Here is a 17,555-nt window from a genome sequence, read left to right on the forward strand (position 1 = left end):
GATGCTAGCAAACTGGGGAACCAGCAGCTGTTAGACATTATACAGCAGACGCAGCCCCAGTGAATTGCATCGGCCCCCGGACAAGGACCCGATCGCCGTATGTGGATCAATGCATCGTTAGGGGACCGGCGATACGACATGTTAATAGATACAGGGGCATTGGTGTCCCTAACCAACCTGGATCTGCCCAACACCCGACGATCTATTACAATCCAGGGAGTGGGGGGGGGAACAGGACCATTGTGTACCAGAGCGAAACACAATTATTAGAAGTAGACGGTATAATGTTACCGGTCCAGTTCTGGGTGTGCCCAAACCCGGAGGGTACAATACTGGGGATGGACTTACTCAACGAACTGGGTATGATAGTGGATGCGCAAAATAGGCAAACAATCTGGACAGCGAGAAAGGGACACAAAGACAAAATCATCGGAAAATGGGTCCTGGTGAGAAACGTAGCCACAATAGGCAACGCGGGTGCATTGACTAGAGATTAGTCCGAAGACGGTATGTCAGGCCATACCAGAGATCTGGGCAAAAAGCAAACAGGACTGCGTCCTCATTAATATTACGCCAGAGAAAATCGCAGGACCAATACACCCTCCCCACAAACAATACCCCATTAAACCAGAGGCCATGCGGGCAACTGAGAATAAAAGCCTTGGTGGAACGACAGATAGTATCAGTCACAAACTCCCCGATGTGGCCAGTCAAAAAACCCGATGAGAGTTCCCGACTAACTATAGATTATACGGCCCTGCATAAGGCAACACCTAAGGAACACCTTATCGTAGCCAGCCCAGCTACGATCTTTAACGGTCTAAGTCCGGAGTATAGGATTTTCACAGTTTTAGACATCGCCAATGGATTCTGGTCGATCCCCCTGGACCCTGAGTCCCAGGAAAAGTTTGCCTTCGCCTCAAAGAGCAGACAGTAAACGTGGACTCGACTCCCGCAGGGGTTCCATAATAGCCTGAACATTTTCCACCGAGTTACGAGTAAGGTCCTGGAGGAATGTGATTTAACACCGTACAATGGCACGATCCTACAATACGTAGATGACATCCTAATAGCCTCATCAAATGACCGAGAGCACCTGGGAGCCACAACAACCGTAGTAATGACCTTAGAAAAAGCAGGATTTAAGATAAATCCAAGGAAGGCACAAATCGGACAGGCTAAGGTGCGATACTTGGGACATGATAAGTCAGGGAAGTAAGACACTCCCCACAGACCGGAAAACAGCAATCGCTAACATGCCCCGACCCACGATGGTGCAAGGGTGTGCGGCGGGTAATGGGCTTGTTCAACTACTGTAGAAATTTCATTCCCCAATTCACGACCATAGCCGAACCCATTCAGCGCTTAGTAAAGGGAGGAAAGCCAGGAACGGATCAAGTAGAATGGGGAACGGAGCAGGAAGAAGCGTATGAGAAATTAAGGGCTGGACTGCTAACAGCCCCTGCCCTGAAGTTACCAGACATGACCAAACCGTTCCACGCATACCACGATCTCGAAGGGGGCCGTTCCACGCATACCACGATCTCGAAGGAGGCAGTTCCACGTATACCACGATCTCGAAGGAGGCAGTTCCACGTATACCACGATCTCGAAGGGGGCCGTTCCACGTATACCACGATCTCGAAGAGGGCCGTTCCACGTATACCACGATCTCGAAGGAGGCCGTTCCACGTATACCACGATCTCGAAGGGGGCCGTTCCACATATACCACGATCTCGAAGGGGGCCGTTCCACGTATACCACGATCTCGAAGGGGGCTTTTACAGCGCCATAGTGACCCAGGAAAAGGGAGGGGTGATGAGACCAGTAGCTTATTACTCAACACAGAAGTCCCCGGTCGTTAAAGGACTCCATCTGTGTGTAGCTCCCCTCGACTGTGCCGCCTGGGCTGCGAGAATATGCTAACCAGTGACAATGTCCGGGCAGCTAGTCATACACACCAAACATACCATAGTGGAATTGTTGAATACCGGGAGATTAAAAACAGTGTCCGATGCCCGACAGGCCACGTGGGAGGCGGTGTTACTACCCAAAGACCAGTCTATACGGATAATCAGGGATATAGGATTTAACCCAGCCGAGGGAAGGCGAGCCCCACCGGTGTCAGACAGAGATGGATCAGGGGACAGAAGGAGAAATAGCCGACGTACCCCGAACCAATCCCGACCTGACTCTTGTATGTCGACGGGTCCCGACGGTATATCAACGGAGAGTTCCATACCGGATGGGCCGTGGTAGACCAAGACGGTACCACCCTCCTACGAGGAGGATTGGAAGGGACGATATCCGCTCAGGTAGCGGAGCTCGTGGCTCTAACTGAAGCTCTGAAATTAGCAGAAGAAAAGCGTGTGAATGTCTTCACGGACAGCCGATACCCGTTTGGGGTAGTACACGATTATATGACGGCTTGGAGTAGACGAGGGTACGTAACATCAGGAGGGGGACACATTAAGCACGAGAATGCAATTCGAGAATTAGTGAAAGCAGTGAACCAACCCGCTACGGCAGCCGTGATAAAGATTAAGGCACACTGGAGGATCGAAAGTAGGGAGCAGCAGGGAAATGTGCTCGCGGACCAAGCAGCCCAAAGGGCTGCAGAAGAGGCCGAGCCCCAGGCAATACAAGTAGCCGCGGTAGGGCCAGGGGAATTAAACATCCGGAAAGTGCAGGAAGAGAACAGCCCGGAGGAACGGTCCCGATGGGAATGTCAAGGGGCAGTTATTGGAGAAAGGGACTGCAGGTAGTCGCCCCACCGTCGATCCAGACCCAACTACTCAGACGACACCATGAGCCGGACCACAGCAGGCGGGACGGGAAGCTGAACCGTCTACTCAAAGACTGGTGGTGGGCCGAGATTGGACGAGACGTAGCAAAACATTGCCAGCGCTGTATAATATGTGCGTAGCATAACCCAGGAAAACCCACAAAGGTTAAGATGGCACATCAGCCGCGCCCCAAGGGTCCGTGGGAAAACTTACAGATCGGTTTTACCGGACCTCTACCCAATAGCAGGGGAAAGAGATACAGTCTGGTAATCATTGATCAGGCCACCCAATGGGTTGAGGCATTCCCCCCCGTATTCCCGCCGGTGACATAATCCCACGCTGGGGAGCACCCCTTCAAATTGATTGAGACCAAGGTACACACTTCACGGAACAAGTCATGAAGCGGGCGTGCGGTTTATTGGGGATCCGACAACGGTTCCATATCCCATACCACCCCCAGAGTTCAGGGATGGTGGAACGAATGAACCGCGCCCTTAAGGCCGCGATCGCCAGGCCATAACTGAGGCAGGGAAGGGATGGGTGGATATCCTACCCTGCATATTAATGAGACTCAGAGCCACCCCCCATCGAACAACGGGTCTGACCCCCTTCGAACTAATGACAGGGAGGGCCATGAAACGCCCTGAAAACATTATAGTGGGTGGGGAGGACATGGGACCCCTACGAGACCGGATTAAACAATATGTAAAACAATTAGATTCACAGTTAAAAGAATTACGATAAGAAGTGAGGTATCAACAGACCATATGCGACTAAGAGACCCAAGACCAGGGAAAGGCCGACCCACACTACCACAGATAGGGGACAAGGTTTTAGTACGAGTCACCCCTGAACAAGTCGGATTTGCCCCGAAATGGACCGGACCCTACAACATCATCCTGACTGGCGACACCTGTGCCTGCGTCGATATGAACGGAAAGGGCCGGTGGAAGCACTGGTCCCAACTAAAAAATATCATCAAAGGGACAATGGCCGACCCAGAGGTAGTGCCCATCAGGGAGCCCCCGCCTGGTATGCCACAAAATATCAGGAGTGGCAAAACACACCAAAGGATGGGATGTTTGGAGGAACAGTGCTGGCACTGATGACAATTGGAGTTTGGATAATATTTAGGTGGGTCACCGTGCAGGCTCGAGCACAACAGGCCCAAATGCAAAACCGACAGCAGCTCAGACAGGAACATGAGGTGATAGAGATGGTACGACGATAAAGAATATGGATAACCTAACCTTACCTCCGATTTCACAGAGTGACCTCGACATGCATGGATAAAAGAGGAGTGGACCAGAACCTAACACCAGGTGACGACCAGGCTATCTGTTTAAAATTTGCAGGTAAAACACTCACCGAGATGGGACCACAGCGGCTATTTCAACTCTGGAGACTCAGGATACTGGGAACCTTGAGGCCCATGCAAGCACTGGATAATACAGACGGACTACGAGAGATACAGCACACGCAGGAAAGACACAACTACATGAACTATGGGGCTTTGTTTAATTTAACTAACGGAATATGCATCCCAGCAGCCAAGGACTGGAGCAAGGACAGAACTTATTTTAACGCATGACTACAAGTACACTCGAGCAAGGACAAAGTACGCGTGCAATGTTCCACCGATACAAGGGTCAGCTGCACCGGAAGAAGAGAGGCCAGAGGGCCCGATAAGTGTACTTTTGGAATAATTTGTGCGCCCCCTGTCAAGCCCCAACCAACGGTTACCGACCGAAAGGAGGGGGGGGGGGGGGAAAGGAGTGTGCGGGTATTATGAGGAGGTAGGGGCAGCCACTGTATCTTTGTATGTGTACTTTTCGCCTCCTCCGATGCTGCGCCCCCTAATAACCTCCACCCAGCCTGTGAACTTGTCATGTCCCACAACTACTAAGGGACCAGAAAATGGGATTGAACTGTTCAACGAAGGTGAACTATTATATGATAATGTTAAGCATGAAATCGCGCCTGTTCTGATCAATATCTCAGGCATACGAATGCCGGAATATTGTACGGAACAAGCAAGAAATATGTATAGTGTATTAAAGTAAGGTTGTAACGCAGCAGGCTGCCGATGCCATGGGCGCCAGTAGATTCCGAGGACAGGAGCAAGTTGATCGGACCAAAAGGGGAATAGTTAATGACGCTGCTACTGGTTTTAACACCGGAACCTCCATAGTAAACTCGCTGGATATACAAGGGCTAAACGAAAAGGTGGAACAACTCAAAGGGGTGATGAAAGGACTATTAGAACGGCAGAGCAGAATCAGGAAGATCAAGCTAACCTAGGAAGAGAGGGCACAGAAATCCAACTGGATGGAATTTCAGTCCTAGAAGCTCAAGCCAAAACAACGAATCGCCTCATCGACAGAGAGAAGGAAGATGCCGGAACGGTCAGACAGAGACAAGTCTGTCACGCTTATGACTTATGGGTGGTGGGACAGATACGACACAACCTCGATCAGATCCAAAGGGGGGTGGTGGTGGGGGGAGGTGCCAGACTGGATAGACAGCCCACATCTGGCTCAATTGGCCAAACTGAAGAGGACACTGGGTAACTGCACTCTGAAGGGACTGACCAGAGTATACCCAGTGATCCCAAACTGCCCAATGGGCAAAGCTCCCGGAGTGGGAAACATAGAAAACAGGTGCAGGAGTAGGCCATTCAGCCCTTCGAGCCTGCACCACCATTCAATAAGATCATGGCTGATCATTCCCTCAGTAACCCTTTCCTGCTTTCTCTCCATACCCCTTGATCTCCTTAGCTATCTCCCTTTTTCTAACTCCCTCTTGAATATATCCAATGAACTGGCATCAACAACTCTCTGCGGCAGGGAATTCCACAGGTTAACAACTCTCTGGGTGAAAAAGTTTCTCCGCATCTCGGTCCTAAATGGCCTACCCCTGGTTCTGGGCTTCCCCAACATCGGGAACATTCTACCCACATCTAACCTGTCCCATCCCGTCAGAATCTTATATGTTTCGATGAGATCCCCTCTCATCCTTCTAAACTCCAATGTATAAAGGCCCAGTTGATCCAGTCTCTCCTCATATGTCAGTCCTGCCATCCCGGGAATCAGTCTGGTGAACCTTCACTGCACTCCTTCAATAGCAAGAATGTCCTTCCTCAGATTAGGAGACCAAAACTGAACACAATATTCCAGGTGAGACCTCACCAAGGCCCTGTACAACTGCAGTAAGACCACCCTGCTCCTATACTCAAATCTCCTAGCTATGAAGGCCAACATACTATTTTCCTTCTTCACCGCCTGCTGTACCTGTATGCCAACTTTCAATGACAGACGAACCATGACACCCAGGTCTCGTTGCACCTCCCCTTTTCCAAATCTGCCGCCATTCAGATAATATTCTGTCTTCGTGTTTTTACCCCCAAAGTGAATAACCTCACATTTATCCACATTATACTGCATCTGCCATGCATTTGCCCACTCACCTAACCAGTCCAAGTCACCCTGCAGCCTCTTAGCGTCCTCCTCACAGCTCACACCACCACCCAGTTTAGTGTCATCTGCAAACTTGGAGACATTACACTCAATTCCTTCATCCAAATCATTGATGTATATTGTAAATAGCTGGGGTCCCAGCATTGAGCCCTGCGGCCCCCACTAGTCACTGCCTGCCATTCTGAAAAGGACCCATTTATCCCGACTCTCTGCTTCCTGTCTGCCAACCAGTTCTCTATCCACGTTAGTTTATTATCCCCAATATCATGTGCTTTGATTTTGCACACTAATCTCTTGTGTGGGACCTTGTCAAAAGCCTTTTGAAAGTCCAAATACACCACATCCACTGGTTCTCCCTTGTCCACTCTACTAGTTACATCCTCAAAAGATTCTAGAAGATTTGTCAAGCATGATTTCCCCTTCATAAATCTATGTTGACTTGGACCAATCCTGTCACTGCTTTCCAAATGTGCTGTATTTCATCCTTAATAATTGATCCCAATATTTTCCCCACTACTGATGTCAGGCTAACCGGTCTATAATTACCCGGTCTCTCTCCCTCCCTTTTTAAAAAGTGGTGTTACATTAGCTACCCTCCAGTCCATAGGAACTGATTCAGAGTCGATAGACTGTTGCAGAATGATCACCAATGCATCCACTATTTCTAGGGCCACTTCCTTAAGTACCCTGGGATGCAGACCATCAGGCCCCGGGGATTTATCAGCCTTCAATCCCATCAATTTCCCTAACACAATTTCCTGCCATATAAGGATAGCCTTCAGTTCCTCCTTCTCACTAGACCCTCAGTCCCTTAGTACTTCCGGAAGGTTATTTGTGTCTTCCTTCGTGAAGACAGAACCAAAGTATTTGTTCAATTGGTCTGCCATTTCTTTGTTCCCCATTATAAATTCACCTGAATCTGACTGCAAGGGACCTACGTTTGTCTTCACTAATCTTTTTCTCTTCACATATCTATAGAAGCTTTTGCAGTCAGTTTTTATGTTCCCGGTAAGCTTCTTCTCGTACTCTATTTTCCCCCTCTTAATTAAACCCTTTGTCCTCCTCTGCTGAATTCTAAATTTCTCCCAGTCCTCAGGTTTGCTGCTTTTTCTGGCCAATTTATATGCCTCTTCCTTGGATTTAACACTATCCTTAATTTCCCTTGTTAGCCACGGTTGAGCCACCTTCCCCGTTTTATTTTTACACCAGACAGGGATGTACAATTGTTGAAGTTCATCCATGTGATCTTTAAATGTTTGCCATTGCCTATCCACCTTCAACCCTTTAAGTATCATTTGCCAGTCTATCCTAGCCAATTCACGTCTCAAACCATCGTTTCTGAATTAACTGCGTCACTCTCCATCTTAATAATGGTCACTCTTCCCCAAGGAGCCTCGCACAACAAAATTGTTAATTAGTCCTTTCTCATTGCACATCACCCAGTCTAGGATGGCCAGCTCCCTAGTTGGTTCCTCGACATATTGGTCTAAAAAACCATCCCTAATACACTCCAGGAAGTCCTCCTCTACCGCATTGCTACCAGTTTGGTTAGCCCAATCAATATGTAGATTAAAGTCACCCATGATAACTGCTGTACCTTTATTGTATGCATCCCTAATTTCTTGTTTGATGCTGTCCCCAACCTTACTACTACTGTTTGGTTGTCTGTACACAACTCTCACTAGCGTTTTCTGCCCCTTGGTATTCTGTCACTCCACCCATACCACATCATCCAGGCTAATATCCTTTCTTACTATTGCATTAATTTCCTCTTGAACCAGCAACGCCACCCCGCCTCCTTTTCCTTTCTGTCTATCCTTCCTAAATGTTGAATATCCCTGGATGTTGAGTTCCCAGCCTTGGTCACCCTGGAGCCATGTCTCCATGATGCCAATTACATCATACCTATCTGCGCAGTTAATTCGTCCACCTTATTCCGAATACTCCTCGCATTGAGGCACAGAGCCTTCAGGCTTGGTCTTTCTAACACACTTTGCCCTTTTAGAATTTTGCTGTAATGTGGCCCTTTTTGCTTTTTGCCTTAGGTTTCTCTGCCCTCCACTTTTACTTTTCTTCTTTCTATCTTTTGCTTCTGTCCCCATTCTACTTCCCTCTGTTTCCCTGCTTAGATTCCCATCCCCCTGCCATATTAGTTTAACTCCTCCCCAACAGCATTAGCAAACACTCCCCCTGGGACATTGGTTCCGGTCCTGCCCAGGTGCAGACCGTCCGGTTTGTACTGGTCCCACCTCCCCCAGAACCGGTTCCAATGTCCCAGGAATTTGAATCCCTCCTTTGTGCACCACTCCTCAAGCCATGTATCGTCCTGATGATCCCTATAGTCTCAAGACTCAGGGCCATTTCACCTTTATCAACTGGAGAATATCGAGGTCACACGGGAAAACACCTCCCTCTGTTACTATCTCTCCGCAGAGACAACACACTCTATTGGATCTCCCTGACGGGATGCAAGAAGAGGGGTGACGTTACGGAGTGCCCTCACCCAGTGGGACAAGGAGAATTAGACGAGTGTGGGTTCAACTGAACGGATGGATGCGCATTAGAAATAGTACCTGCCCCCACACACTTTGCCAGAGCAGGTTACGGAGGCAAAGGGAAATACTGTGTCTCTACCACGGAACGCTCTTATCAGTACAATGGCCTACACAATGGCAGATCTCACAGCCAAACTTTTGCTTTACACCTCTACGACCCGTTACTATAGGGCAAGCCCGCATTATCCAGGTTAGACGCCGAGGTACTGAAATGATTAACGTCACCGATCAGCTCCACGATCACCTACAGGATTATGACGAGCCAGAGCAGGCCCCGATCCCACATTTAGCTGAGGTACTAAGGGAACTAAGACTCAGAGTGGGCCAGTCTGTCAAGCTCTACCACCAATTACAGACAAAGATTGAAATACTGGAAAAGAGTACCGACACAGAGTTACAAAACCAGAGTTGGTGGAGGAAGATCTGGAACTGGGGGATGAATGTAAACATCCACCCCTGGATTCAAATAATATCGCACATACTGGTCAGGGTACAGCTGGTCTTGGCACTAACATGGGGTGTTATTGCCTGTTGATCCTGCAGGCATTATGCACGACGAAGGAGCATCAGAACCAGAGCTCAAGTAAACAAGGAGATCTGCCTAGCAGAGGGACAGGGTAATTTGAAATATATCAATTTGATCAAAGCAATTGGAACTCCTGAGACCACGTGACTGGCCAGCACGTTGAGGTGGGGAGTACCAGGTGGTACGTAAAACAATAAATGGGGTAACAAATAGTGTCGGTTAAAGGGGACTAGGACTAGTCCCTTACCGAAAGGGGGGATTGTTGGAGCGAGTTTCCTAAGGCAAAGGCACCTGCAAGGTATAGATAAAATGGCTGCCAGAGGTTCTGCAAAGCATTAGGGGAATTTTGCTAGCCGACTTGACTACATTCCTAATTAACTGACATAACTGCATTGTCTCACATAGGAACACACAAAAGACATGTTCAACAGAATGTCTCTAATCAACAACCTCCAGACCCCCAGACAAGATGTCCTGAGACCATGAGTAACCCCCTAGCTGAACATGAAGTGATCACGCAGTCCCCTGTTGCTTAGGGGCCAATTCCGTTGGCCCAAATGAACCTGTATGTAATCTATAATCGTTATGATTGGATTGTGTCCAGCCAAAATGGGCTGAGTAACTATTATAAACTGTAGTAAAACATATAAGTATCGATGAATTTCTTTGTTCGGCGGAGAGGGGTGCCTGGTGTTACCCAGAGGCTTTCTCCCCGCCGGCGTAAATAAAACTGTTTTGACGTTTGGAACCGACCCGAGTGACGAGTGATTCTTCCAGGATTCATTCGCGCTAACAGATGCATAATGAGGGGAAATCAATCTGTGCACCTTTAACTAACAGCGACATGAGGGAAATGAATGATCTTTAAACACCTGGTCCAGTTGGCACTGAAGTGTCTGAAACTCATAATAGGAACTCCAGGGAAACAAAATACTGACAAATGTTAAACTGTTTGGTTGACAAAAGAAATCTCGATTTAACTGTTTAACTATTAACGCTATTTAAAGATGAATTGTTTAACAGGGGTTCACACTGACTCACCTGATTGGCCGACTCAGGATCCACCCCTCAAGCACCGCGATTGGTTACAGAACACGCTGCTCCCTGGGCCCTCCGGCCTCTGAGCTCTCTTCCTGTTGGTTCCCAGGGCAATCAATCACCACTCGCCAACATTACGCTGCCAGATGAAGTTGAGGGGCTCAGAGGAAGAAATAAAATGAGGCTGTGAATCTGAGTTAAGAAATAAAATTAGAGAAACATGATTAAATTTATAAACAAAACTATTTAAAGTCAAATCAAATTAATTATTGCATTTAATATATTCCTTTTGGGCCAAGTGGGAAACAAGTGATGTGTGGGCTGTGCAGAGTGTCTGTGCCCGGTTACACAGCGTGTCCCTGGCTCCCCGCTCCAAGTGCACATGTTTCAGCTCACATCCAACTGACTGGATAAACCTCGGCCGTCTAAACCCATCACACAAATATCAGCATTTGTGTTTAGTTATGCTCAACCTTTATAAACACTGGTTAGGCCTCAGCTGGTGCACTGTGTTCAATTCTGGGCACCACACTTTCAGAAGAATGTCTACACCTTAGAGAGGGTGCAGAAGAGATTTACTAGAATGGTACGAAGGATGAGGGACTTCAGTTATGTGGAGATACTGGAGAAGCTGCAGTTATTCTCCTTGGAGCAGAAAAGGTTAAGAGGAGATTTGATAGAGTGTTCAAAATCATGAACGGTTTTAATAGACTGAATAAGGAGAAACACTTTCCATTGGCAGAAGGGTCGGTAACCAGAGGACACAGAGTTCAGGTGATTGGTAAAAGCAGAGGTGACATGAGGGAACATTTTATAAGCAGCGAGTTGTTGCAATCTGGAACGCACTGCCTGATAGGGTGCTGAAAGCAGATTCAATAGTAACTTTCAAACGTGAATTGGATAAATACTAAAGGGACAATATTTGCAGATCTATGGGGAAAGAGCAGGGGAGTGGAACTAACTGGATAGCTCTACCATAGAGTCAGCACAGGCTCGATGGGCCGAATGGCCTCCTTCTGTCCCGTTTCATTCTATGAAAATGGCAGATGATCTTACCTAGAATGCTGTGACCACATATCCCCAGCATAACCAACACCGCCTATTTCCACCTCGATAACATCGGCCGTCTCCACCCCTGCCTCAGCTCATCCTCTGCTGAAACCCTCATCCATTCCTCGGTTACCTCGAGACTTGACTATTCCAACACACTCCAGGCTGGCCTCCCACATTCTACCCGTCGTAATCTGGAGCTCATCCAAAACTCGGCTGCCCGTGTCCTAACTCGCACCAAGTCCCGCTCACCCATCACTCATGTGCTCGCTGACCTACATTGGCTCCCGGTTAAGCAATGCTTAGATTTCAAAATTCTCATCCTTGTTTACAAATCCCTCCATGGCCTCACCCCTCCCTATCTCTAATCTCCTCCAGCCCCACAACCCCCAGCGATGTCTGCGCTCCTCTAATTCTGTCCTCTTGAGGATCCTGATTACAATCACTCAACCATTGGTGGCCGTGTCTTCTGTTGCCGAGGCCCCAAGCTCTGGAACTCCCTGCCTAAACCTCTGTGCCTCTGACCTCTCTTTCCTCCTTTAAGACGCTACTAAAACCTACCTCTGATGCAGCTTTTGGTCACCTGCCCTAATTTCTCCATATGTGGCCCAGTGTCACATTTCTTGTCTCATAATATAACACTCCTGTGAAGCACCATGGGCCGTTTTACTACATTAAAGGCGCTATATCAATACAAGACAAAAACAAAATACTACTGGAATCTGAAATAAAAACAGAGAATGCTGGAAATCTCAGCGGGTCAGGCAGCATCTGTGGAGAGAGAAACAATATCTTATATTATATAAATACAGATGTCGTTGGCATGACCACACCGCACTCACTCAGCACACGAGCACACCGCACTCACTCAGCACACCGCACTCACTCAGCACACGAGCACACCGCACTCACTCAGCACACGAGCACACCGCACTCACTCAGCACACGAGCACACCGCACTCACTCAGCACACGAGCACACCGCACTCACTCAGCACACGAGCACACTCACTCACTCAGCACACGAGCACACTCACTCACTCAGCACACGAGCACACTCACTCACTCAGCACACGAGCACACTCACTCACTCAGCACATGACCACACTCACTCAGCACACGAGCACACTCACTCACTCAGCACACGACCACACTCACTCACTCAGCACACGAGCACACTCACTCACTCAGCACACTCACTCACTCAGCACACGAGCACACTCACTCACTCAGCACACGAGCACACTCACTCACTCAGCACATGACCACACTCACTCACTCAGCACACGAGCACACTCACTCACTCAGCACACGAGCACACTCACTCACTCAGCACATGACCACACTCACTCACTCAGCACACGAGCACACTCACTCACTCAGCACACGAGCACACTCACTCACTCAGCACATGACCACACTCACTCACTCAACACACGAGCACACCGCACTCACTCAACACACGAGCACACCGCACTCACTCAGCACAGGAGCACACCGCACTCACTCAACACACGAGCACACCGCACTCACTCAGCACAGGAGCACACCGCACTCACTCAGCACACGAGCACACCGCACTCACTCAACACACGAGCACACCGCACTCACTCAGCACAGGAGCACACCGCACTCACTCAGCACACCGCACTCACTCAGCACACGAGCACACTCACTCACTCAGCACACGAGCACACTCACTCACTCAGCACAGGAGCACACTCACTCACTCAGCACAGGAGCACACTCACTCACTCAGCACACGAGCACCCCTCCCCCATCGAGCTAGCTCTCGCCTGCGGGCTGGCAGCCTCTATCTGGGGCTCTGCGGCTGGCAGTGATTCTCAGCCAAAGGCTGGTGTCAGTTCTGAGCCGGAAGCTCTCCGGGGGCCGGGTGGGGGCTGTAGTGACGTTTGCTCAACATCTGAATGTGATCGGGTCCGAGCTGGAAAATCTGCCCCGAGAGTCCCAGGCGGCTGTTGCTCAAACAGCAACTTCGCTCGTCGTGTGGCTAGTGATTGCCTGTGACGGTTCCTGAGTTAAATATCAAATGACACACTAGACAATGGCAGTACCGCTAATGATCATTTAATGCAGAAAAAGTACAAGACTCACCACTTATACTTTATAGTTACCCAATAGGTCTGCTGATGATCAGTCCCGTCCTAACACTGTTCCGTTAAGGGTTTCTTCCGATACCTGCTTCTGCCTAGTGCTGCTCTTGGGTCCTCGCTATGGACTGTCCGAACCTGTCTATCTTTATACCCTTCTTCTGCCTGTTCTGTTCTAACCTAAACTATCGAGTTGGTTCCAGTAAGTCTGAGGTGATCATGTCAGTAAGTCTAATATAATCAGCTAAATTCAATGACCGTTGTTCTGCTAATGTCTGGCGATTCACTAGTTTAGCTTGTACCTGGTCTATTGTAATACAATTGGGGTGACTAGCTTCTTTCCTGCAGAAATTGAAAGTGCATAATGGCCTGTACTTCCAGAGCTGTACATCCCAGCCGCGAGCCGATTCCGTTTGTCCGCAGCCACGTGATCCACGGGAGGTGCTGACCAATAGGGAGCGAGTGGGCGGCACCTTGAGGACCGAGAGTGCGGCTGGTCCTCCAACCAATCCGAGGGCCTGTGGAGTGGGGCTTCAGCCGAGCTTCACTCAGCATCAATGCTGTACCTGCCCTGGGAGTGTTTGATGGGACAGTGTAGAGAGAGCTTTACTCTATCTAACCCCATGCTGTCCCTGCCCTGGGAGTGTTTCATGGGCCAGTGTAGAGAGAGCTTTACTCTATCTAACCACATGCTGTCCCTGCCCTGGGAGTGTTTCATGGGCCAGTGTAGAAGGAGCTTTACTCTGTATCTAACCCGTGATGTACCTGCCCTGGGAGTGTTTGATGGGCCAGTGTAGAAGGAGCTTTACTCTGTATCTAACCCGTGATGTACCTGCCCTGGGAGTGTTTTATAGAATCACAGAAATTTACAGCACGGCAGGAGGCCATTTCAGTACATCGTGTCCGCGCCGGCCGACCAAGAGATCGCCAGCCTAATCCCATTTTCCAGCTCTTGGTGCGCAGCCCTGTAGGTTACAGCATTTCAAATGCACATCCAAGTATTTTTTTTAAATGTGGTGAGGCTTTCTGCCTCTACCACCCTTTCAGGCAGAGAGTTCCAGACCCCCACCACTCTCTGGGTGAAATTTGCCCTCCTAGCACCTCTAAACCGTTTACCATTTACTTTAAATCTATGCCCACTGATTGTTGACCCCACCGCCAAGGGACACAGGTCCCTCCTATCCTGGCCCCTTATAATCTTATACACCTCAATCAGGTCTCCTCTCAGCCTCCTCTGTTCCAAAGAAAACAGACCCAGACTATCCAATCTTTCCTCAAATCGCCAAAATTCTACAGACCAGGCAACATTCTTGTAATTCTCCTCTGCACCCTTTCCAGTGCAATCACATCTTTCCTGTATTGTGGTGACCAGAACTGCACACAGTACTCCAGCTGCAGCCTGACCAGTGTTTTCTACAGTTCAAGCATAACCACCTTGCTCTTGTATTCCACGCCTCGACTAATAAAGTCAAGTATTCCGTATGCCTTCTTAACCACCTTATCTACCTGGCCTGCTACCTTCATGGATCTGTGAACCTGCACTCCAAGGTCCCTTTGTCCTCTACAATTTTCAGTGTTGTATCATTTAATGTGTATTCCCTTGCCTTGTTAGACCTCACCAAATGCACTACCTCACCCTTATCCGGATTGAATTCCATTTGTCACTGTTCTGCCCACCTGACCAGTAAATTGGTATCTTCCTGCAGTCCGCAACTTTCTTCTTCATTATCAACCACACAACCTATTTTAGTATAACCTGCAACTTCTTAATCATACTCCCAACATTCAAGTCTAAGTCATTGATATATATCACAAAAAGCAAGGGACCCAGCACTGAGCTCTGTGGAACCCCACTGGATACAGCCTTCCAGTCACAAAAACACCCATCAAGCAATACACTTTGCTTCCTGCCTTAGAGACAATTTTGGATCCAACTTGCCACTTTGCCCTGGATACCATGGGCTTTTACTTTTGTGACCAGTCTTCCATGTGTAAAAGTAGCCAGGACACCAGGGATAACCCCCAGCTCTTCTTCGAAATAGTGCCATGGGATATTTTACTTCAATCTGAGAGCAGACGGGACCTCGGTTTAACTTCTCATCCGAAAGACCGTGTTTGATGAGACAGTGTATATTCAGATCCTGATAAATTGAGTAACTCTGTCAGATCTTAACATGATATTTGGTCTGAATTGCTTGTTCTCCAAAGCTGTAAATCTCAAGCCCACACACTCTCCCTCCTCCCTGTGCAGAAATCCAAACCCATAGCAGCATCTCATTTTCCTCTGCTTCCAGTTTTTTTCCCCTCCCTGAAAGCACTGACTCTGGCTGGGTTCAGTTCTACACTCACTGGTTCCCCTCCCTCTCCTCCCCTGAAGGTGCTGACTCTGTCTGGGTTCAGTTCTACACTCACTGGTTCCCCTCCCTCTCCTCCCCTGAAGGTGCTGACTCTGACTGGGTTCAGTTCTACACTCACTGGTTCCCCTCCCTCTCCTCCCCTGAAGGTGCTGACTCTGTCTGGGTGTCTGTGCTCTCGTCACCTCTTTATACACTCTGACCGTCCCTCTCTATCTGTAATATCTCCCTGTTTTGGTGATGGGCTCTCCCTGACCACTCTCCATTTCACCACCTTAGACAGATGCTCCCAGACTGTCACCATTTCAGGGAACCATACAGCACAGGAGACCAATCGGCCCATCGAGCCTGTCCGACTCACTGAAAGAGCCGCTCCCTGCACCTACCCCAAAACACCAGAACATTTCCCCTTTGAAACATTCATCGTTTTGAAAGTTATTATTGATGAACTTTTCAAAGTGTGGAGCCCAGAATGGGGCCCAAGCCTCAATATGTGAGGTGTAACTAGTGACTGATAAAGGTTGACCATAATCAGCTTGTTGTTGTACTCTATACTGCTATTAATCCTGGAACAGATTGATCAGCTGACCCCGCCCCTCACAGGTTTGTGGTCACCTTTAAATTGGACCATTTGCTTCAGAAAGTCTCCCATTTTTCTTGCTTCCAGAATACATTGAGTGTGGGTGTCCCTGGGAGCCTGAGGCCCTGTCCCCGCGGGCGGGCGGGCCAAAGCCGGGCCCAGCCTCTGGCCTGTTACTGGGCCCTGGGCCCTACACCAGGGGTTTATGAAGCTCACCAGCCCCACTCGCGGCTCCAATTCCTGCCCCGCGCCGACAACCCACCGTCTCGTGTCCCACATCATCCGGGCCCCACCGACTGTCGCCGCCGCCGCTCCGGGCTCAGCCCCGCCCCTCGCACACTCCGATTGGTTGGAGGACCGCCCGCCCGCTCGGTCCTCCAGTCCCGCCCCCGCTCTTCCTATTGGCCCGGAGCCGCCGTCAATCACCCGGGCAGTCTGAGCTGAGCATGCGCGGTGGGGCCGGCTGTGTCTGAGGCAGCGGCTGAGAGATGGGCGGAGGGAGCGGGTTAATAAACCCCGGGGGGACGCGGGCTTCACACACACCGAGTGCGGGCCCAGGCCCCGCCCGCCCGAGACACCACACTCCGCATTACCCGCTTCACACACACCCGCTGTGGGCCTCAGGCCCCGAACAACAACCTGCGGCTCCGGCCTTTCCCCGAGCGGGGCCCCCGGGGGGCAGCTGCGGGGCTTTCTCCCGGTGACAGGCCCCCGGCAACGGCCGCTCTGTCCCGGGGTGGGCGCTGGGTGCGGGGGGGAGGCGCTCCCGGGCCTCCTGTGGGGCTCTGTGTGTTGCAGCAGTTTGAGCGGCAGTGGGGATGGAGGAGAAGCTGCTGGGTCCCCCCCAGTACTTCTGGGCCCAGTGGGACCAACAATTGCCCATGTGGGGCTGTCCGGGGAGGTGGGCTCTGGGCCCAGTGGGACCAACAATTGCCCATGTGGGGCTGTCCGGGGAGGTGGGCCCTGGGCCCAGTGGGACCAACAATTGCCCATGTGAGGCTGTCCGGGGAGGTGGGCCCTGGGCCCAGTGGGACCAACAATTGCCCATGTGGGGCTGTCCGGGGAGGTAGGCCCTGGGC

The 17,555-nt window shown here is 49.9% G+C and overlaps 1 protein-coding gene across 3 annotated transcripts in view; it reads right to left on the reverse strand.

Annotated features, from left to right (window-relative positions):
* LOC139243886 (zinc finger protein 135-like) overlaps positions 1 to 16,804 on the reverse strand; it is a 53,670-nt gene extending 36,866 nt beyond the window's left edge. For all 3 annotated transcript variants that reach the window (XR_011589744.1, XR_011589743.1, XM_070870905.1), the window contains exons 1-2: positions 16,693 to 16,804; positions 10,386 to 10,574 (exon numbers count right to left, since the gene is read on the reverse strand). The gene's annotated coding sequence lies outside the window, so the exon portion shown is untranslated. The remainder of the gene's footprint in view (positions 1 to 10,385; positions 10,575 to 16,692) is intronic.
* Between the last annotated feature and the right edge of the window lie 751 nt (positions 16,805 to 17,555).

Source organism: Pristiophorus japonicus, unplaced genomic scaffold (genome assembly GCF_044704955.1).
Source record: "Pristiophorus japonicus isolate sPriJap1 unplaced genomic scaffold, sPriJap1.hap1 HAP1_SCAFFOLD_190, whole genome shotgun sequence".
In the NCBI taxonomy this organism is placed as follows: Eukaryota; Metazoa; Chordata; class Chondrichthyes; family Pristiophoridae; genus Pristiophorus; species Pristiophorus japonicus.